The sequence below is a fragment of the Manis javanica genome, chromosome 11 (assembly GCF_040802235.1).
Source record: "Manis javanica isolate MJ-LG chromosome 11, MJ_LKY, whole genome shotgun sequence".
In the NCBI taxonomy this organism is placed as follows: domain Eukaryota; kingdom Metazoa; phylum Chordata; class Mammalia; order Pholidota; family Manidae; genus Manis; species Manis javanica.
Window position 1 is genome coordinate 110,324,795 of NC_133166.1, and position 23,252 is coordinate 110,348,046.

Sequence of the window (23,252 nt, forward strand, 5' to 3'; positions counted from 1 at the left end):
TCAATTTCGTTGCTGGTAATTGGTCTGTTCAGATTTTCTGTTTCTTTCTGGGTCAGCCTTGGAAGGTTGTATTTTTCTACAAAGTTGTCCATTTCTTCCAGGTTATCCAGTTTGTTGGCATATAATTTTTCATAGTATTCTCTAATAATTCTTTGTATTTCTTTGGTGTCCATAGTGATTTTTCCTTCTTCATTTCTAATTCTGTTTATGTGTGTTGACTCTCTTTTTTTCTTGATAAGTCTGGCTAGGGGTTTATCTATCTTGTTTATTTTCTTGAAGAACCAGCTCCTGCTTTCATTGATTCTTTCTATTGTTTTATTCTTCTCGATTTTATTTATTTATGCTCTAGTATTTATTATGTCCCTCCTTCTACTGACTTTGGACCTCATTTGTTCTTCATATTCTAGTTTCATTAATTGTTAGTTTAGACTGTTCATATGGGATTGTTCTTCTTTGTTGAGGTAGGCCTGTATTGCAATATACTTTCCTCTTAGCATGGCCTTGACTGCATCCCACAGATTTTGCGGTGTTGAATTATTGTTGTCATTTGTCTCCATATATTGCTTGATCTCTATTTTTATTTGGTCATTGATCCATTGGTTATTTAGGAGCATGTTGTGAAGCCTCCATGTGTTTATGGGATTTTCGTTTTCTTTGCTTAATTTATTTCTAGTTTCATACCTTTATGGTCTGAGAAACTGGTTGGTACAATTTCAATCTTTTTGAATTTACTGAGGCATTTTTGTGGCCTAGTATATGATCTGTTCTTGAAAATGTTCCGTGTGCACTTGAGAAGAATGTGTCCTGCTGCTTTTGGGTGTAGAGTTCTGTAGATGTCTGGTAGGTCCATCTGTTCTAATGTGTTGTTCAGTGCCTCTGTGTCCTTACTTATTTTCTTTCTGGTTGATTTGTCCTTTGGAATGAGTGGAGTGTTGAAGTCTCCTACAATGAATGCATTGCATTCTGTTTCCCCTTTTAATTCTGTTAGTATTTGTTTCACATATGTAGGTGCTCCTGTGTTGGGTGCATAGATATTTATAATGGTTATATCCTCTTGTTGGACTGACCCCTTTATCATTGTGTAATGTCCTTCTTTGTCTCTTGTGACTTTCTTTGTTTGGAAGTCTATTTTGTCTCATACTAGTACTGCAACACCTGCTTTTTTCTCCCTATTGTGTGCATGAAATATCTTTTTTCATCCCTTCACTTTTAGTATTTGTATGTCTTTGGGTTTGAAGTGAATCTCTTGTAGGCAGCATATAGTTGGGTCTTGTTTTTTATCCATTCAGTAACTCTATGTCTTTTGATTGGTGCATTCAGAACATTTACATTTAGGGTGATTATCGATAGGTATGTACTTGCTGCCATTGCAGGCTTTAGATTTGTGGTTACCAAAGGTTCAAGGGTAATTTCCTTACTACCTAAGAGTAACTTTACTCACTTAGTATGCTATTACAAACAAAATCTAAAGGTTTTTTTTCCCCTCCTTTTCTTCCTCCTTCATTCTTTATATATTAGGTATCATATTCTGTACTCTTTGTCCCTTTTTATTACCTTTGGTGACAGCTGTGTAACCTTAGGAACACTTCCATCTATAGCAATCCCTCCAAAATACACTGTAGAGATGATTTGTGAGAGGCAAATTCTCTCAGCTTTTGCTTATCTGCTAATTGTTTAATCCCTCCTTCAAATTTTAAATTATAGTCTTGCCAGATTAAGTATTCTTTGTTCAAGACCCTTCTGCTTCATTGCATTAAATATATCATGCTACTCCCTTCTGGCCTGTAAGGTTTCTGCTGAGAAGTCTAAAGATAGCCTGATGTGCTTTCCTTTGTATGTGGTCTTTTTTCCTCTCTGGCTGCTTTTAATAGTCTTTCCTTATCCTTGATCTTTGCCATTTTAATTATTATGTATCTTGATGTTGTCCTGCTTGGGTTCCTTGTGTTGGGTGATCTGTGCACCTCCATGGCCGGAGATACTATCTCCTTCCCCAGATTGTGGAAGTTTTCAGCAGTTACTACCTCAGAGACACTTTCTATCACTTTTTCTCTCTTCTTCTTCTGGTACCCCTATAATACAAAGATTGTTCCATTTGGATTGGTCACACAGTTCTCTCAGTATTCTTTCATTCCTAGAGATCCTTTTTTCTCTCTGTGCCTCAACTATTTATTCCTTTTCTCTAATTTCTATTTCATTTATCATCTCCTCTACTGTATCTAATCTGTTTTTAATACCCTCCATTGTGTTCCTCAATGATTGGATCTCCGTCCTAAATTTGTTCCTGAGTTCTTGAATATTTTTCTGTACCTCCAGGAGCATGTTTATGATTTTTACTTTGAACTCTCTTTCAGGAAGATTGGTGAGTTCAGCCTCACTTGACCCTTTTTCTGGTGGTGAGATTTTGCTTTGAACCAGGTTCCTTTGATGTTTCATATTTGTATGTGGCACCCTCTAGTTAGTGCCCAGAAACTCTACTCTCTGGAGCTTCTCAGCCCCTGAAGCGATGTTGGGGGGCACAGGGGAGCGGCACTGGTGCCTGTGGGGAGGAAAGAGTTGTTTCTTGCTTCCCAGCTGCTATGCCTGACTCCACTGCCATAACTAGTGGGCTCAACACACAGGTGTGAGCCTCTGTGCTTTGCATTTGTAGCTGCTGGAGGTGGGGCTTCCCTCTGGCTGGCCTGACTCCAGGGCAGGGTTTGCTGGTTTGCGAGCAGGTGCTGGCTAGCTGGGAGAAAGGCACAGCAGGCTGCATATCATGGTGGGGGGCCTTGGAGCTGCGTAGTCATCCAGGGGGATGAAGCGCCTGAAGATTGTTTAAGTTCACAACCTGCTGGGCAGAGTGCACCGGGACAAGTTTGTTTACTTGTCCTTTCTCCTGAGCAGTAAGCAATGCAGTAAGTTAGCAGTGCAATCCTTGCTCCTTTAGCAGCCCTCTCGCTCTTAGGAAGTCTCTCAGACTGCCCGCCCAGAGCAGCTGGATATGGATCCCTGTGTTCCACAAGCAGCTGGAATCTCAGTCTCTTTAGGTATCCCACCTGTCTTAGTTTTCCAGCCCCAGTAATCACCAGAGCACCATGCAATGTAGGTTTGTGCTCCCAGAGCAGATCTGCAGGGCTAGGTGTTGAGCAGGCCCAGGTCTCTACTCCGTCCCTGCTCCATTTCTCTTCCTCCTGCCGGTGAGCTGGGATGGGGGAAGGGTTGTGTCCCGCCAGGTCACGGCTTTGGTATATTACCCTGTTCCTTGAGGTCTGTTCTTTCCTCCAGGTGTATGCAGTCTGGCTCAGCTTTCTTTCCTGTTGCTTTTTCAGGATTAGTTTTATTAGTTATATTTTCGTATTATATGTGGCTTTAGGAGGAGATCTCTGTCTCACCTCTAACATCGTCATTTTTAATCCTCTCCTGCAGTTGAATCATTCTCAGTAATATTTAATGCTCCTTGTGCTCATTGAAAGATGTCATGAAATTCATAAAGATACTATCCTGTAAAATATTGATTGTTTTTTCTTTCCCATTTAGGTCTGCACTACATCTGAAATTGATTTTTGTTAATGGGGTGATAAAGGGGAAATAGTCCTTTTTTTTCTTTTCTTAAATATATGGATCTTTTGTTGACCCAGCATACTTTATTAAAAAGGCCATCCTTTCCCCAGTGCCCTGAAGCAGCATCTCTGTCCTAAATCAGGTGACCGTCAGTGCGTGGGTCTGTTTCGGGACTACCATCTGCTTCACTGATCTTCTTGTTGTCTTTGCATGAAAACCATGCTGTCTAAATTATTGTAGATTTAGTCGGTCTTGTTATCTGGTAATTTAAGTCCTCCACCTTTATTCTTATTCAAGATTACCTTGGCTAATCTTGACCCTTTGCATTTTCAGATAAATTTTTTAATCGGCTTGGCAGTTTCTCTCCAGAATAATGTGCTGGGATTTTAATTGAGATTGCATTTAATTTGTATACCAGTATGGGGAGAAATGGCATCTTCTTATTACTGGCTTTATAGTCCATGAACACAATATAGTCTCCCATTTATTTAAATCTTCTTAATTTGTACTAGTATTTTACAATTTTTTATATATATGTCTCATACACATTTAATTAGATTATTCACAAGTATTTCATGATTTTGATGCCATATTTTTTAAATTGTTATGTAACTATTTCTTACTAGTATATAGAGATAGAATTAATTTTTGTGTATTCACTTACTAAATCATTTATTTCTAATCATTCTTATATTTTCTGTATATACACAGCTATGTCTGGAAATGACAGTTTCTTTTTTTCCTTTCCTTTCCTTAGAAAGGAAATTTTTCTTTTTCTTGCCTTATTTTACTAGCTAGGATCTCCAGTATAGTATTGAATATAAGTGGTAAGAATAGGTATCTGAATATCTTGTTCCTGATAGCAGAGAGAAAGTTTTTAGTATTTTGCCATTACATATATTTGATGAAGATTTTTCTAGATATTTTTAATCAAAATATGAAATTCCTCCTCTGTTCTTAGTTTTCTAAGTTTCTTGAATCATGGATTATTACATTAAATTTTCTCAAATGTGTTTTCTGCTCTTTCGAGGCAATCAAGTCATTTTTATATGACAATTTAACTTATTTTTAAATTTCCAAATCTAGAATAATCCCTGCCCGATTCAGTGTATGCTCCTTTCATTAACAACTAAAATATTTTGCTTAGGATTATTGCATCTGATAAAATATTTTGCTTAGGATTATTGCATCTGTATTTATGAGAGAGAGTGGTCTGTGATTTTACTTTCTTGTATTGTCCTTGCTGGGTTTTGGTATCAAAATTTTACTGGTCTCATAAAACAAGGAGGAAGGTGTTCCTTGTTTATTCCAAAAAGAGTTCCTGGTGTTTTCTTCCTTAGATGTTTGGAAGAACTGATTGGCAAAACCGGCTTGTGTAAGGTTTTCTTTGTGAGAAGGCCATTTCAGATTCATTTTTGTATGTGGAAGTAGGATTTTCCTGATCTAGTGTCTTCCTGGGTCTCTCTAGGTGAGGCATTCCCCTCCCACCCCAGGAATTTGTTCAGTTCCCCCAGACTTTCCGATTAATAAGTGTAAAGTGATTCATAATGTCCTTATTATCTGCAGAGTCTGTTGTAATATCCCATTTTAAAAATTCTTGATACTGGCAATTTGCACTTTGTCTCCTTTTCAAAATCAGTCTTGTTAGAGGTTATCAATTTTATTAGTCCTTTCAAAAAACCAAGTTTTGGCTTTATTGATTTTTTCTATTTAATATTTGTTTTCTATTTCACTAATTTCTGCTCTTTATTTCTTCCATTTGCTTTGTATTTTGTTTGCAGTTCTTTTTTTCCTGTTCTTGAGATAGATGCTAAATTGACTTTTTTGCCTTTCTTCTTTCCAGTGTATGTTTTTCAGACTGTAAGTTTCCCTTTAAGCACACCTTTAACTCCATCCTACAAATTTTGGTAAGCCAAATTTCATGATCTCTTATGAAAAAACATTTTCTAATTTTTGTTGTGGTACCTTTCTTGTGTTTATAAAGTTTTTTAGAAGTGTATCACTTCCCAATTTTTGGAGAGATTTTCTAGTTATTTTTTTGTTGGTTTCTAGCTTAATTCCATGAAGATACTTGTCTTAGTCTTTTTGGGCTGCTATAACAAAATACCATAGATTAGGTGGCTTATAAACAACAGAAATTTATTTCTTAACGTTCTGGAGGCTTATAGTCCAAGACCTAGGTGCCAGCAGATTCGGTGTCTGGTGAGGGCCTGCTTCCTGGCTCATAGATGCTGTATTCTCACTGTCTTCCTATGGGGAAAGGAGTGAGGAAGCTTTCTCCACTCCTGACTGAATCACCCCCTGAAGTCCCCACCTGCTAATACAGTCACGTTGGAGGTGATGAATTAGGGGTGGGGAGAGGGAACATAAACTGTCCATCCGTCTCAGTCTCTAACCATGCCCTGCATTACTTCAATCCTTTGAAATAAGTCGAGCTTTCCGAATGGCCCAGCATGTATTCATTTTTTTTAAATGTTCCTTGGGCACTTGAAAATAATGTGTATTAATGGGAATGCAGTCTTCTATGTATATCACTTAGATCAAGTTTGTGAATCATGTAATTCAATTTCTAGTAGTCACATCAAATAAAGCTAAAAGAGATAGATGGAGTTAACTTTAATAATATATTTTATTTAACACAAATATCCAAAATATTATTTCAATATGTAATAAACATGAAAAGGCAAATGTAATACTTTACATTATTTTTATCATATTAACTCTTTAAAATCTGGTGTGTATTTTATACTTGCAGCACATCTCAATTTGAAGTAGCCACATTTCAAGTACTTAATAGCTGCATGTGACTGTGTATTGGAGCCCAGTTCTACACCCTATTACTTTTGGCTCTTTGTTCTGTCAGTTATTGAGAGATGTATCTTGAAAGTCTCCCACTGTGATTATGGATTTGCTATTTCTCCTTTTCTATTTCTATCAATTTTTATGTATTTTGAGATTGTGTTATTTAGTTTAGAATTCTTCCTGATAGATTTAACTTTTGTCATGAAATGTTCCTCTTTATCTCTAGTAATGCGTCTTACTTTTGAGACCCCTTTATTTGGTAGTGGTATTTGCCACATAAGTTTTCTGTTAGTTTACCTGTGTATCTTTTACTGTGACCTGTGATCTTGTATGTTAAGGTGTGCCTCTGTGAATATATATGGTAAGTTTTATTGTGATCAGTTTGATAATCTTTATCTTTTAATTAGAGTATTTGTTCATTTAAATGTAATTACTGATATTTTGGTTTATAGGTGTCATGTTACTATTTGTTTTCTATTTGTACCACCATTCTGTATTCTTTTTCCCTTCCCTTTGACCTCCTTTTAGAAGCATAAAATTGTTTATTAATTATCTATTTCTATATTAGGTTGTTGGATATATGTATATTCCTAGATACAGCGTGCATTTTCAGTTCAAGCCTAATTTAGTACTTCTACTAATTCCCTGACAATTACTGTTTCCTCTGACATATCAACTGCATTGAACACCCTCCCCTCTTTCGTGTCATTGTCAGCATACTTTTAAGTTTTAGACACTTTGGCACTGTCATCATTGTTCTGTACTATTAATACTTACTGGATTTAACCTCATGGTTATTCTTTTTGCTGCTTTTCATTCCTTGTTTTTCTGTTTCTTTCAGAAACTACTTTTCTTTTCTCTGAAGAACTGCTTGAATATTTCTTTTAGTTCCTGTCTGTGGGTGCTGAGTTGTTTCATTTTGTTTGTCTAAAAACTCTTCATTTGCTTTCACTTTTAAAGGGTGTTTCTGTGGGTTATAGCATTCTAGGTTGATCACTGTTTTCTTTCAGTATTTTATAGATGCCAATCCATTGTCTTCTGGCTTCCTTTTTCTTGAAGAACCAGCTCTCAGTGTTATTGTTGTCTCATTGAAGGCAGTACCTTTTTTCTCTGGCTACTTTTAATATTTTCTTCTTGCCTTAAGCATTAATAAAACCACCAACACCCAAAATGTAGTTTTTCTTTGTTGAGTCAGTGGCTTGATTCTTTACTCAGTTTTGGACAAGTTTTGAGCATTATCTCTATAGCCATTTCCTATTCCCCATTCTGTCCTAACTCCACATTGAGGTCTCCATTTATATGTACATTAGACTGTCTACCATGTCCTGCATGTCTTTTCAGTTCCTTCTTTATTTTCCAGGCTTTTTTCTCTGATCTCTGTCTAGATATTTTATTGTCCTGTCTTTAGGTTCATCGATTCTCTCTTCAGCTCTGTCAGCCTGTAGACTGTGTTAACATCTGGATTCAGTTACTCTGTTTTTCAGTTCTATAATCTGTTCTGATTTTCTGAAGATCTTCTTTTCATCAAGTGTATTTTTGAGCAAAGTTTGCGTCTGGTACCTCCAGTATATGGGTCACTTCTAGGTCTGTTTTCTATTTGTTCTTTTTTCTCTTGGTCCTATTTGTTGTTATACCTGTTTTGTTTTGTTTTGTTTTGTTTTAATTAAGTGTTGGACATCATGTAGGGAAATCGGAGGCTCTGGGTGACGCTGCTGTCCTTCAGCCTCCTCTGACGTGCACCCTGAGTAGAGGCAGGTCCTCTCAGTTCAGTCAGGTGAGCGACTTGAGGCTGGAGTTCAGTCTCTGGAAGCCTCAGTCTACGCTGTCTCCCCTCCTGCAGCCCCCTCATGGTACAGCCCTCCAGGGTGCTCACCTGGAGGCCTGGGGGGGTTCCCAGGGCTCCTCCTTCCTGGCAGATCCTGAAGCCCCTCTTCTGACCCCTGAGCACGGGAGATTACTGAAAGCCCAGCTTCTCAGCCAGCTTTTGCATAGTGTCAGGCTCATTCTCTGTGCCTCTCTTTTCTTGGGAATCTTAGTCTCTTAAGTCTTGGCTGACTTGTCAGACCTATTCTTAAATCTTTGGCTTCCCAGCCCCGTGGGACTGTCCAGAGCTCTGCTGGCCAGTGCTTCCTGCTGTGTTCTCTTCCCACCATGGTGCATGGCCCAGATCCTGAGGAAAATCAGAGTGCCACGTGCCCTGAGGGAGAGTGGTACTGGATATTAGACTTGCCTCAGGGGCTTCTCTTTTGTTTGGACTATTGGGCCCTCCACTATGGCTGCCTCAGTTTCTCTTTGATGCCTTCACACAGACTTAGAGAATGTGTTCAGCTTTTCTAGTTCTTGGTGGGTTGACCTCCTACAAGCTACTCATGTGTACAAATGGAAGTGGGAAGAAAGAATTGGTGTGCTCTCTCCACCGGAAGCCACATGTAAGAGTCATAGAAAGTATGTGGTCCTTGCTTCTTGATGTGGGAGAAGGCAGAGCCTGCTGGCCCTCGCTGGAGCCCACTGTTCTGTTTCTCAGAGTCCCCTGTTCACCCATGCCCAGCCGCATGAACGTGGCAAGACAGTGGAGCCAGCAGCCTACCTGCTGGCAGGTGAGGACGTACCCTCCAGCTCCTCTCGCTGCCGCCATGTCCTGGTCTCTCCTTTCCCGCTTGTCTGGAGCCGCCCTGGCCAGGCACTGCGCTGACGGGCTGGCCGCAGCAGAGCACAAGGCTAGGGGGTGGGTGGGAAGGGTCACGTAAAGTTTATTCTATAAGTTGATCAAAGAGTTTAATCAGTGTTTTTAAAAATTACTGCTTTTAATATTCCCTCCAATTTCATTTTTTTTTGAGAGGGCATCTCTCTTATTTATTAATCAAATGGTTGTTAACAACAATAAAATTCTGTATAGGGGACTCAATGCATAATCATTAATCAAACCCAAGCCTAATTCTCAAGTCTCCAATCTTCTGAAGCATAACAAACAAGTTCTTACATGGTGAACAAATTCTTACATAGTGAATAAGTTCTTACATGGTGAACAGTGCAGGGCAGTCATCACAGAAACTTTCAGTTTTGATCACACATTGTGAACTATAAACCATCAGGTCAAATATGAATATTTGTTTGATTTTTATACTTGATTTGTATGTGAATCCCACATTTCTCCCTTATTATTATTATTATTATTTTTTATTTTTATTTTTTTTAAATAAAATGCTGAAGTGGTAGGTAGATGCAAGATAAAGGTAGAAAACATAGTTTAGTGCTGTAAGAGGGCAAATGTAGATGATCAGGTGTGTGCCTATATACTAAGTATTAATCCAAGCTAGACAAGGGCAACAAAACATCCACGGATGCAGAAGATTTCTCTCAAAACAGGGGGGGTGAGGTTCTGAGCCTCACCTCTGTTGATCCCCAATTTCTCACCTGATGGCCCCCCTGCGACTGTGCCTGTCTTAGGTTGTTCCTCCCTTGAGGAATCTTACCCGTCTCTGGCTAACCAGTCATCTTCCAGGGCCATACAGGGAAATGTAAAGTTGGTAAGTGAGAGAGAAGCCATATTCTTTGAAAAGGTTAGCTTTTTACTTCTTTGCAGATTTATGCCCTGTGGCTTCTATGCCCAGCATTTGTCTTGAGGTATCTTTACCACTTGGAAGAATTATGATACTCAATAATTTCAATATGAGGCACGAATTCTACTTAAGGGTTGTAATTAGGAAGGAAGAAGAAAAGCTATAGAAGTAGCAGATGGAAGAAAACATGAGAAGATTGATTATTTCTTTGACATATCTTCTTGTAGAGTAACATAACCATGTATAGGTTTTAAACTACTAATTAAATTGCATACACACACTAACATAATAGGAATACAGTTACATAACCAAAGCAGACCTAAAATTACCAGCCATCTCCAGTGAAACCAAGAAAACCAGTTAGGCATCCTAGGCATTTGTGAAAACTTATCAATGATATGATGGATATTGTCTAACTGAATTTGGATATTTTGAGAAAAATCAGACAAATTAAAACAACACATTCCTGGGAACTGTTCCCATCTCATATATTCTTTTAACAGTAGATAGTCTATAGTCGCAAGATTTTGGAGCGCTGCAACTTGCACTTCTCCTAATTCTTGGTTGAGTTCCGACAGTATAGATCCAGTCAAATTTGTTGTTTTACTGTATGCACAGGCCAGCTTAGATATCTCCTTCCTCATTCCAATGGCAAGTCCAGGGAACCGGTGGGATGGATGCAGCTACAACTGCAGCATTGCCTGGATCTTTGTTCAGGTTTTTTGATGATCATCTTCTGGTATGACTCTTCCAGAGAGTGCTGATGTTGGAAGTTCTTCTTCATATCATATCTAAGTTCATTTTCTGGGTAGCCAAATTAGGCTTTGATCCTCTGTATAAACACAAACAGACCCTTTGCCCACACTTTGATATGCCCTTCATACCATTGTGTAGAACTCATTGGAGGTCACCACACAGGAACTGCTTTTTTTTTTAAGGGAAAGGAATATTATCAGAAAAGTGTACCTCCATAGCCGATCATCTGACACCCTTTAAGTGATCAAAATTAAGGATATTTAAAGCATGCGTAATTGTTGATTTACAGTTAGTTTTATCCTATCAAGGAGTAATCCCCCCCCTTTTTTCTTTTTATCTTTAATCTACACTTACATGAAGAATATTATGTTTACTAGGCTCTCCCCTATACCAGGTCCCCCCTATAAACCACTTTACAGTCACTGTCCATCAGCATAGCAAAATGTTGTAGAGTCACTACTTGTCTTCTCTGTGTTGTACAGCCCTCCCCTTTCTCCCTCCCCCCCATGCATGCTAATCTTAATACCCCCCTTCTTCTCCCCCCCCTTATCCCTCCCTACCCACCCATCCTCCCCAGTCTCTTTCCCTTTGGTAACTGTTAGTCCATTTTTGGGTTCTGTAATTCCGCTGCTGTTTTGTTCCTTCAGTTTTTCCTTTGTTCTTATACTCCACAGATGAGTGAAATCATTTGGTATTTCTCTTTCTCCACTCTTCCAATTTCATTTTAAAGTTGAAAATGCAGATGTTATTCTTAAAGTCGAATGCAGTAATTTTACAGGTTTTTTGAAAGTGGCAAGTGAGATTTTTAAAGGACACCCCACTCAGAGAACTAACTCCAGTACATAAAACCGAGAAAAGAGAATCTGTTCATTTGCTTTGTTGGTGGGGCCCCAAATTTTGCTTGGGTGTCTAGCAGAGTCATCCATCCCCGAGACAGGGGTGTATGTAGGACTCGGAACACTCTAAGGAATCAGGTCTTCAGATCACAGTTGACTGAAAAGTAAGTCTGCCTGTGTCAGGTGTGTTGGTTCGTCACAGGAAATTTTAGGTTAAACTGGTAGCAGTAGAAAGGGTGCTGAGTGGACTGGAGGGGAGAGGGTAGAAGCAGAGCCTGGGCAGGAGGATGAGGGGATGACAGGTGACGCAGGGGGAAGCTGCGGGCCGGGTAGGCAGAGAAGACGCTGCGTGTCTGGGGCGGCTTGGTGGTCACAGCTGGGGCACGGGTGCTGCTGGTGGTCCCCGCTCGGAGTTGTCTGGCAACCACATGCCGCAGCTGAGAAGCTATAGTGTGAAGACTCATAAGCATTTCTCAAGAATTGCTGTGATCCTGAGAGGGGCACGATACTCAGCCACTATTCAATGGTTAGTGTCTCAGCAAGGTTTGGTCAGGTGAGTGAGGCAGGGCTCAGAATGAGGTGCGGCCCCCAAGGGCGGATCGAGTGATGCACTTGAGCTAGCTGGTGCCCCTCCGGTGTGCCTGCTGACTGCTTTCATGGGGGGCGTCGGCCTGAGCCCTCTGAGATGGCCGTGCTTGTTCCCATTGGTTCTGGTGTGTGAAACAGGTAAAGGTATCTTTTCAAGGTAGCGTGTGACCACTTGCGTCTTCTCCTTTTTGCACACGCTCGGCTTGTCGTCTTTTTGGAGGGAGCCTTGCCTTCTCCTTTTCCTTCTCTACACCTGCAGTCACCTGCGTGAGACAGAGCCAGCGCTCTTTGTGGGTCCCCTCTGTGACAGTATACTGCTCCAAGTGCCGTGCTCCTGGGGGGCTGCGGTGGAGGCGGGCTGGGCTCTGTCCTCACAGCTGACGTAACGTGTCCTTTTTCTAGATAAGGACAGTTTGTGGATGCACCTGACCGGCTGCAGGAGCTGCAGGGAAAGATGCGGCCAGGGCCGCGGCAGGTCAGCTGCCTGGCCGCGCTCCGGGACCAGGAAGGGAAGGTCCTCTGGGAGGGGTCACTTTCAAGCTAAGATCCAAAGGCTGGGAGAGCCTTCCCAGCACTGGGACTGAGGGCAAAGGTCAGAGGCAAGCAAGAACTTGGTTCAAGCCGTGGCCGTGGGGCCATGGCATGAAGTGAGGGTGGCCTGGTGGCTGGGCTGGGTCAGAGCCTTGCCTGGCAAAGAATTGGCATTTCTGGTTGGTTTTTTAAGTACTGTTGAGGGCCTGGGGGCGTCGTGGCATTAGGGGAGGGATTGACGTGATCGAGTTGAATTTTTCAAAAGACGATGTTGATGCTGTGTGGATAATGGGTTGGGGGTGGAGGCAAGAATGGACGACACAGGGCAGAAGCCGTGGTTAGAGTAGGCACTTCTGATGCATGGGCTGAGCTATAAAGTTAGGGCTTTAGACAAAACCTTAAAAGCCTCTTAACTTAAAGCAGAGAACAGCATACATTTTTATACTATATAGAGGAGTACATACTATTTTAAAGCAGTATACATAACATCTATGTGTACGTGTATAATGTGTCCTGTGCGTTAATGTACTCAGGTGAATTTATTGAGTACCTGCCATATGTCAGGCACTGTTCTAGGTGCTGAATAGCCAGTATGTATTAATACATAAAATGTCAGTATGTATCTATGCAGCCCAAGAGTGTTTTAGTTGCGCAAAGTAGAAGAAGGAGGAACTCTGTTTCAGTTTGAGCAAATTACGTGCATGGTCAGTGTGGCTGCAGAGGCTGCGGCTGTTGTCCCTATGCATTCGTATGGCCAGGACTTGGGGATGGTTTCCATGGTGGCTTCAGCCGCCCGCGACCTCCACCTCACTGCTCCATCTCAGATACTCAGCCAGAGTGCCACGGTGGATGTTTCCATTTGGGTGGCTCCCTAAACTTGGCTTTGGCCAAACCACCTTTTCCCGCATCTGCCCCTCCTGTGAATGGAGCAGTTTCCCCTGGTCGGGTGGCCAGCAGCCAGGGAGCCTGCCCCACCGCTCTTGCGTGCCCCTTGTCCTGCCAGCTCCGGCTGCTGTGGGACGTGCCTCTCCTGTCTCTCAGAGGCCCTGCTGAGGCTCGCTGGAGAGCTCTGGACCCTATTTTCCCTCTGGTTGACCAAGGAGGGGTTGCCTCCAGGGGCCTCTCTACCCCTGAATCCCCCTTCTTGGTCTGAGCTGTGGATAGTTCCTCACACGTGGATGCATTGTTTTCCTGCAACCTCTTTGTAAACATGTTTCTCTTTAGTCTCATTTTGAGGCTTTCTCACTTAGCCTGTCTTCTGTTTGCTAACTTTTAGCACTAACTACTACCACGTAATTCAGTAACTAACTCTTTTGGGGAACCAGTTTTGCCCTGTGTATGAAGATTCTCAAAAGTGCTCACATACTGACCAAGCAGTTTTACTTCTGCTGAGGAAATAGGTTTTGTCTGGAGGAACTTTATGCATAACAGTGTTCGCTGTAACGACTTGTTATATTCATATTTTTTATTCATTAGAGAATTATAATACAGGCACTTAGAGACCATTTAAAAATGTAATTAATGTGTAATTCCTGTTCCACAGGGGTTCTGCCTCTCTCACATTGGCCTCCCAGCCCTGCCTCACTTGTTTCTGGCATCGCTTCAGTTGGCACCCAGTTCCCAGTGGTCCCTTCCTGTGGTAGGAGGTGGGCTCACAGGCTAAGGCAGTGCTTGCCGGCCTGTCTGACTCCCTGCGCTTCTTTGGGAATTGGCGGGGGCCTCAGGGAGCCTGTTCCCCAGGGACCTTCCTGGTCACTAGCGGGCTTCCTAGTGGGTTTAGCGTCTAATGGTGTCCTGCCCAAATCAGTTCTCACCTTGGAACTTGCAGAGTGGCGACCCCTCAGTCCTCCTTCATTTATTAACTGATACTTCTGGAAAGGGCATCCCTTTTTCTCTTTACTTCCCTCTTAACCACTGTGGACACCTGGATTTGTGTTTGTTCAGTGTGTTACTACCAGTTTTCATCATCGTTTCTCAGATGCTCATATTGTCCCTCTCAGATTGGCTCCTGTGTCCCTTTGCTGAGGCCCTGTTAATCTTTGAGGGTCTCATTGTTTTCTAGCACAAAAATTTGTTCCAGGCCCACTTTGTGTCTTTCTTGCCTCCAATCTGAAACTGTTCCTCTAAGGAGCCCTGGGAAATGATACTTCGCAGTCAGTATCCGGGGACTGTTTGAGCAGTCAGCATCTTTTAGGTCCTTTCAGGAGACTGAGCTAGACAAACATTATTTATAAAAAGAAGCACCTGGATTTCATATTGATAATTCCTTTTTAAATTAAAACTTAGTTTTCCCCCTTGGTTTATTTTATGTTTATATTTCTTGTCTTACACTGACAGTTTTGATTTCTGATATGAGCGCTATTTTCTTTATCCTATCATATACCTAAAATAGTTTCAACATTCTACTACCATATTGTTAAAACCATCCTGCTGAGTGAGTTTTTGGAATTTCTTTGCAATTCTTTGGGTTTTAAGGTAGTTATATCCTAACATGTAGTAAAAATGCTGGATTTTACAGCAATGTGAAGTAACATATACAATTTTGATACACAATTAGGTTAATTTGTTTTTGTCTATTCTTAGTTCTAGGGTGTGAATTTTTCCCTTGATTTTTTTCAAATACATAAAGCATTTACATGGCTCAAAACCAGAACGATTAGCAAAAGATCTGCTCAGAAGTCTTGCTCCTCCCGCCCCTGTCCCACCCACCCTCCAGAGACAGGGCGACAGTGTCCCGGTTTGCACGTGGTAGTCCTGGGTCTTGGCTGCCACCCCGGAGCCATTACTAATAGTGCCCCTTTCTCTCCCAGGAGAGGAGCATAACTAAACCTGTGTTGGCGCTCGCTAAGGCTGATTTAGAGATGTGGACAAAATGTTTCCGCAGTGCAGGTTTTCTCCTTGTAGCGAGAAGCAAGCTCTCGGCAGGATCCTGTAGCCTTGGGTTGCTGCTCACTTGGCCGGGAAGCTCCGCCCGTGGCATTCCTGCTCTTGGCTTTCAAAGTCTCATTCTTACTCTGAGGAGGACATTTTGTTTTGCTCTGCAAATAAATTTGGGAGCTTGAAGCATACCCTGAATTTCCAAGTTTTTTGCTTTCCAAATGAGCTGATTACCCCTCTGCCTGTGTGGCTCTAGACCTTTGCTGATAGTGACGTGAAACTGGATTCCACGCAGTGGCGTGCTGAGGTCGTCGGGCTGTGTTTTGGAAGGCTGAAGTTCCGCTTGAGCAGTTGATCCTTTGGTCTGAGAATCTGGGGAAAACGTGAGTGACAGGTAAGATCGGTGCACCCTAGAGCAGAAACAGGTGCCGCAGGGAAGGTTCTTCTGGATAGTGAGGGCATGGATTTGAATAGTCTGGTATTGAATTTCACACAAAACATAAATAGGCCCAATCCAGTTGAGGCAAAGGGTTAAGGGAGTTCTGTACAGAATCGTACTTTGAGTCACATGGCTTGGCTCCTGTACCTGACACAGACACACGTGGAGGGGCCCTGTCAGCACGCCGGCACTCATCCTTAGTGCTGTTTGAAGCCATGTTATGGAGAATAGTAAGTGCATTTCCCTTCTCAAGCAGGCAGACTGGTTTAAATGACTAGTATAAAAGCAGGCATGCGGTGTGCGCCGTCACGTCTCACACTTTGGCCTTGGTCGGGGTGGGGAGGCCCCGACTCAGCAGAGGTCCCAGGACTTGGGGCCATCTTCCCTGGTTGCCTCTGTCAGCTGCCTCCCCCCAAGCCTCTGCTCATCAGTCAGCTAGGAATAATCACTGCTGGTGTTTATTTAGTAGCTACTGACTGAGTGTCTTCTGTGCGTTATGCACTGTCCAAGGGCTGGGCAGACAGATGTTCAGGGGAATAAATGAGATGATGCCCACATTTATTGCCTCTAAGCCTCTTTATGTGGATTATTGCACTGAAGCCTCATAACAGTATGGTAAAGTGTACTTTATACTGTGACAGTACTTGAAAGCAGGTGCCATTATGTACCCCATTTTATGGATAAAGAAATTGAGGCACAGAGGTTCGGGGGCTCCCGAGCATACAGCAGGGAGCAGTGGAAGCAGGAGGAGTGCCAGCAGAGCCCTCCCCGTGGGTGGGGTCTTGCACAGCAGTGCGCCCTGGGCCTAGTGCCGTGCAGAGCTCCGTGGTTTGGGTTCTTAAGCAGAGGCTCTTTATGTCCCCCGAACCCCCATTGACCCCTCTGTACACTGTGTCCCTCTCTGTGCCTTTGAACAGCTTCCTTTGTGGCTGGAACAGGACCCAGAGGGTGAGGGATCCTTCGGGCGTCCCGGCAGTGCACTGCTCTGCCCGGAGCTCAGCGGAGTGCCTTGCACACAGTGGACATGGCAGAAAGGCTGACATGGTCTCCTTATGTCTTCAGTTGGTTTCTTTGATGCCTGCAGTGTTTGGAAGTCGCCTATCCTCTCATGTCTCATCTGATTTTGCCCCTCACTAGTCTCTCAGCTCTCACATGACTAATCCAGGACGCTTACAGTTTCCCTGTTTTCCTCTTTCTCAGTGCTTTTCCCAGAAACTGTTTGCCCCACTGCATAACGCAATGGGTAAGTGTGCTATGAGTATCAGCTGCTTTGGCAAGGGTGTCACACTCTTTTATTTTTTTATTTTTATTTCGGTATCATTAATGTACAATTACATGACCAACATTATGGTTACTAGACTGCCCCCGTTATCAAGTCCCCACCACACACCCCATTACAGTCACTGTCCATCAGCATAGTAAGATGCTATAGAGTCACTACTTGTCTTCTCTGTGTTATACTGCCTTCCCCGTGCCACCCCTACATTATGTGTATGTACATAATTATAAAGCCCCTTTTTCCCCCTTATCCCTCCCTTCCCACCCATCCTCCCCAGTCCCTTTCCCTTTGGTAACTGTTAGTCTATTCTTGGGTTCTGTGAGTCTGCTGCTGTTTTGTTCCTTCAGTTTTTTCTTTGTTCTTATACTCCACATATGAGTGAAATGATTTGATACTTGTCTTTCTCCGCCTGGCTTATTTCACTGAACATAATACCCTCTAGCTCCATCCATGTTGTTGCAAATGGTAGGATTTGTTTTCTTCTTTGGCTGAATAATATTCCATATGTATATGTACGACATCTTCTTTATCCATTCATCTACTGATGGACACTTAGGTTACTTCCATTTCTTGGCTATTGTAAATAGTGCTGCGATAAACATAGGGGTGCATCTGTCTTATTCAAACTGGGCTGCTGCATTCTTAGGGTAAATTCCTAGGAGTGGAATTCCTGGGTCAAACAGTGTTCCTATTTTGAGTTTTTTGAGGAACCTTCATACTGCTTTCCACAATGGTTGAACTAGCTTACATTCCCACCAGCAGTGTAGGAAGGTCCCCCTTTCTCCACATCCTGGCCAGCATTTATTGTTCTTAGTCTTTTCTATGTTGGCCATCCTAACTGGTGTGAGGTGACATCTCATTGTGGTTTTAATTTACATTTCTCTGATGATTAGTGATGTGGAGCATCTTTTCATGTGTCTGTTGTCCATCTGAATTTCTTCTTTGGAGAACTGTCTGTTCAGTTCCTCTGCCCATTTTTTAATTGGATTATTTGCTTTTTGTTTGTTGAGGTGCATGAGCTCTTCATATATTTTGGATGTCAACCCTTTATTGGATATGTCATTTATGAATATATTCTCCCATATTGTAGGATGCCTTTTTGTTCTGTTGATGGTGTCTTTTGCTGTACAGAAGGTTTTCAGCTTGATATAGTCCCACTTGTTCATTTTTGCTTTTGTTTCCCTTGCCCGGGGACATACATTCATGAAGAAGTTGCTCATGTTTATGTCTGAGAGATTTTTGCCTATGTTTTTTTCTGAGAGTTTTATGGTTTCATGACTTACATTCAGGTCTTTGATCCACTTAGAGTTTACTTTTGTGTTTGGGGTTAGACTGTGATCCAGTTTCATTCTCTTACGTGTAGCTGTCCAGTTTTGCCAACACCAGCTGTTGAAGAGGCTGTCATTTCCCCATTGTATGTCCATGGCTCCTTTATCATATATTAATTGACCATATATGTTTGGGTTAATATCTGGACTCTCTATTTTTTTCCACTGGTCTGTGAGTCTGTTCTTGTGCCAGTACCAAATTGTCCTGATTACTGTGGCTTTGTAGTAGAGCTTGAAGTTGGGAAGTGAGATCCCCCTGCTTTATTCTTCCTTGTCATGATTGCTTTGGCCTTTCGGGGTCTTTTGTGGTTCCATATGAATTTTAGAACTATTTGTTCCAGTTCTTTGAAGAATGCTGTTGGTATTTTGATAGGGATTGCATTGAATCTGTGTATTGCTTTAGGAAAGATGGCCATTTTGACAATATTAAGTCTTCGTACCCAAGAGCATGGGATGAGTTTCCATTTGTTAGTGTCCTCTTTAATTTCTCTTAAGAGTGTCTTGTAGTTTTCAGGGTATAGGTCTTTCACATCCTTGATTAGGTTTATTCCTAGGTATTTTATTCTTTTTTATGCAATTGTGAATGGAATTGTTTTCCTAATTTCTCTTTCTGCTAGTTGATCATTAGTGTATAGGAAAGCCACAGATTTCTGTGTATTAATTTATATCCTGCAACTTTGCTGAATTCAGATGTTAGTTCTAGTAGTTTGGAGTGGAGTCTTTAGGGTTTTTTATGTACAATATCATCTCATCTGCAAATAGTGACTGTTTGACTTCTTCCTTACCAATCTTCATGCCCTTTATTTCTTTGTTTTGTCTGATTGCCATGGGTAGGACCTCCAGTACTATGTTAAATAGAAGCGGGGAGAGTGGGCATGCCTCTCTTGTTCCCATTCTTAGGTGAAAAGCTTTCAGCTTCTCGCTGTTCAGTATGATGTTGGCTGCGGGTTTGTCATATATGGCCTTTATTATGTTGAGGTACTTGCCCTCTCTACCCATTTTGCTGAGAGTTTTTATCGTGAATGGATGTTGAATTTTGTCAAATGCTTTTTCAGCATCTATGGAGATGATCATGTGGTTTTTGTCCTTCTTTTTGTTGATGTGGTGGTTGATGTTGATGGATTTCGAATGTTGTACCATTCTTGCATCCCTGAGATGAATCCCACTTGATCATGATGTATGATCCTCTTCATGTATTTTTGAATTCGGTTTGCTAATACTTTGTTGAGTATTTTGCATCTATGTTCATCAGGGATATTGGTCTGTAGTTTTCTTTTTTGGTGGTTCTTTGCCTGGTTTTGGTATTAGAGTGATGCTGGCTTCATAGAATGAGTTTGGAAGTATTCCCTCCTCTTCTATTTTTTGGAAAACTTTAAGGAGAATGGGTATTATGTTTTCTCTGTATGTCTGATAAAATTCAGCGGTGAATCCATCTGTTTTGTCCTTGGGTAGTTTTTTGACTACTGATTCAATTTCGTTGCTGGTAATTGGTCTGTTTAGATTTTCTGTTTCTTCCTGGGTCAGTCTTGGAAGGTTGTATTTTTCTAGGAAGTTGTCTGTTTCTTCTAGGTTTTCTAGCTTGTTAGCATATAGATTTTCATAGTATCCTCTAATAATTCTTTGCATTTCTGTGGGGTTCATTGTGATTTTTCCTTTCTCATTTCTGATTCTGTTGATGTGGGTAGATTCTCTTTTTCTCTTAATTAATCTGGCTAGAGGTTTATCTATTTTGTTGATTTTCTCAAAGAACCAGCTCTTGGTTTCATTGATTTTTTTTCTATTGTTGTATTCTTCTCAATTTTATTTATTTCTTCTCTGATCTTTAATATGTCCCTCCTTCTCCTGACTTTGGGCCTCATTTGGTCTTCTTTTTCCAGTTTCAATAATTATGGCTTTAGACTATTCATTTGGGATTGTTCTTCCTTCTTTAAATATGCCTGGATTGCTATATACTTTCCTTTTTAGAACTGCCTTCGCTGCATCCCACAGAAGTTGGGGCATTGTGCTGTTGTTGTCGTTTGTTTCCATATATTGCTTGATCTATTTTAATTTGGTCATTGATCCATTGATTATTTAGGAACATGTTGTTAAGCCTCCATGTGTTGTGAGCCTTTTTGTTTTCTTTGTACAATTTATTTCTAGTTTTATACCTTTGTGATCTGTGAAGTTGGTTGGTAGAATTTCAATCTTTTTGAATTTACTGGGGCTCTTTTTGTAGCCTAGAATGTGGTCTATTCTGGAAAATGTTCCATGTGTACTTGAGGAGAATGTATATCCTGCTGCTTTTGGGTGTAGAGTTCTGTAGATGTCTGTTAGGTCCATCTGTTCTAGTGTATTTGTTCAGTGCCTCTATGTCCTTACTTATTTTCTGTCTGGTTGATCTGTCCTTTGGAGTGAGTGGTGTGTTGAAGTCTCCTAAAACGAATGCATTGCATTCTATTTCCCCTTTTAATTCTGTTAGTATTTGTTTCACATACATCGGTGCTCCTGTGTTGAGTGCATAGATATTTATAATGGTTATATCCCCTTGTTGGACTGACCCCTTTATCAGTATGTAATGCCCTTCTTTATCTCTTGTTTTAAAGTCTATTTTGTCTGATACCAGTACTGCATCCCCTGCTTTTCTCTCCCTATTGTTTGCATGAAATATCTTTTTTCATCCCTTCACTGTTAGTCTGTGCATGTCTTTGGGTTTGAGGTGAGTCTCTTGTAAGCAGCATATAGATGAGTCTTGCTTTTTTATCCATTCTATTAGTCTCTGTCTTTTGATTGGTGCATTCAGTCCATTTACATTTAGGGTGATTATCGATGGATATGTACTTTGCCATTGCAGGCTTTGAATTCGTGGTTACCAAAGGTACAAGGGTAGCTTCTTTACTATCTAATCATCTTACTTTAACTCACTTATTACGCTATTATAAACAGTCTGATGATTATTTCTCTCCCTTCTTATTCTTCCTCCTCCACTCTTTATATGTTAGGTGTTTTATTCTGTACTCTTTTGTGTTTCCTTTGACTGCTTTTGTGGATAAGTGATTTTATTTTTTGCCTTTAATTAGCATTTGGTTGGTCTCCTTTCTTTGCTGTGATTTTATTTTCTCTGGTGACATCTGTTTAGCCTTAGGAGTACTTCCATCTAGAGGAGTCCCTTTAAAATACCCTGTAGAGGTGGTTTGTGGGAGGGAAATTCCTGCAACTTTTGCTTATCTGAAAATTGTTTAATCCCTCCTTCAAATTTAAATGATAACCTTACTGGATACAGTATCCTTGGTTCAAGGCCCTTCTGTTTCATTGCATTAAATATATCATGCCATTCTCTTCTGGCCTGTAAGGTTTCTGTTGAGAAGTCTGATAGCCTGATGAGTTTTCCTTTGTAGGTGATCTTTTTTCTCTCTCTGGCTGCCTTTAATACCCTGTGCTTGTCTTTGATCTTTGCCATTTTAATTATATGTCTTGGTGTTCTCCTTGGGTCCCTTGTGTTGGGAGATCTGTGGACTTCCATGGTCTGAGAGACTATTTCCTTCCCCAGCTTGGGGAAATTTTCAGCAATTATTTCTTCAAAGACACTTTCTATCCCTTTTTCTATGTTTTTCTTCTTCTGGTACCCCTATTATGTGAATATTGTTCCGTTTGGATTGGTCACACAGTTCTCTTAATATTTTTTCATTCTTAGTGATCCTTTTATCTCTCCCTGCCTCAGTTTCTCTGTATACCTATTCTCTGATTTTTATTCCATTAACAGTCTCTTGCACCTCATCCAGTCAGCTCTTAAGTCCTTCTATTGATTGTTTCATTTCTGTTACCTCCTCCTGGACTTCATCCCTTAACTCTTGCATATTTCTCTGCAGGTCCATCAGCATGGTTATGACTTTTATTTTGAATTCTTTTTCAGGTAGAGTGGTTATATCTATCTCGCCAGGCCCCCTCTCGGGCGTTGAGTGATTTTTGACAGGACCAGGTTCTTCTGCCTTTTCATGGTGATAGAAGTGATTGCAGGCAGGTGATGCGTGTGTGTCAGCTGGGAGAACAAAGTCCCTTCATGCTTGCTGGTCACTTTGCCCTTCTCTGCTGCCTGTGCCAGTTACCCGCACACCAGGAGCAGTCTCTGGGATAATCTGCTGAGCTGCAGTGGGCAGGGTGGCCCTCGGGATAGCCTAGGGCACTGCTGGGGGTCACAGATGCACCAGGTATGTTCTCCTGTGAGAACAGCGCCCCTTCATGCCTTCTGGACCTTGTGCCGGCTTCGTCTGCCTGTGTCAGGCAGCTGCGCGTAGGCAGCAGCCTCTGGGTCTGGCCCAGTTAGCTGCGAGCTGGGAGGAGACTCTGTGTGGATGCTGTGGGAGGGGCTGCTCCCCGGCTGGTCCGCAGCAGTGGCGGGTCAGCTGGTTTGCTTGCAGCACCAGCCGGGGGATTGAAAGGAGGGTGTTTATCACTGTGAGGGGCTTTGGAGCTGTGTTGCCACCCAGGGGGTTAGGATGACTGAAGTTCCTTAAAATTTCCAGCCTGCTGGGCTGAGTGTGCTGGGACAATTTTGTCCACCTGTTAAACCCTTGTCCCTTTAAGACTTTTAAAGCACCCGCTTTTCTTTTGTCCCAGGGGAGCCGGCTGTGGAGACCCGCTCACAGTCTCCATCTCAGATTTTACTTTTCTGTTTCTCTGGTATCCAGTACACCATGCGATGTGTGTCTGTGCTCCCAGTGCTGATTACTGGGGTTG

General features: G+C 41.8%; 1 protein-coding gene across 5 annotated transcripts in view; it reads left to right on the plus strand.

Moving 5' to 3' along the window:
• Positions 1 to 23,252, plus strand: part of PPFIA1 (PTPRF interacting protein alpha 1) — a 111,767-nt gene that overhangs the window by 6,876 nt on the left and 81,639 nt on the right. The window lies entirely within an intron of this gene.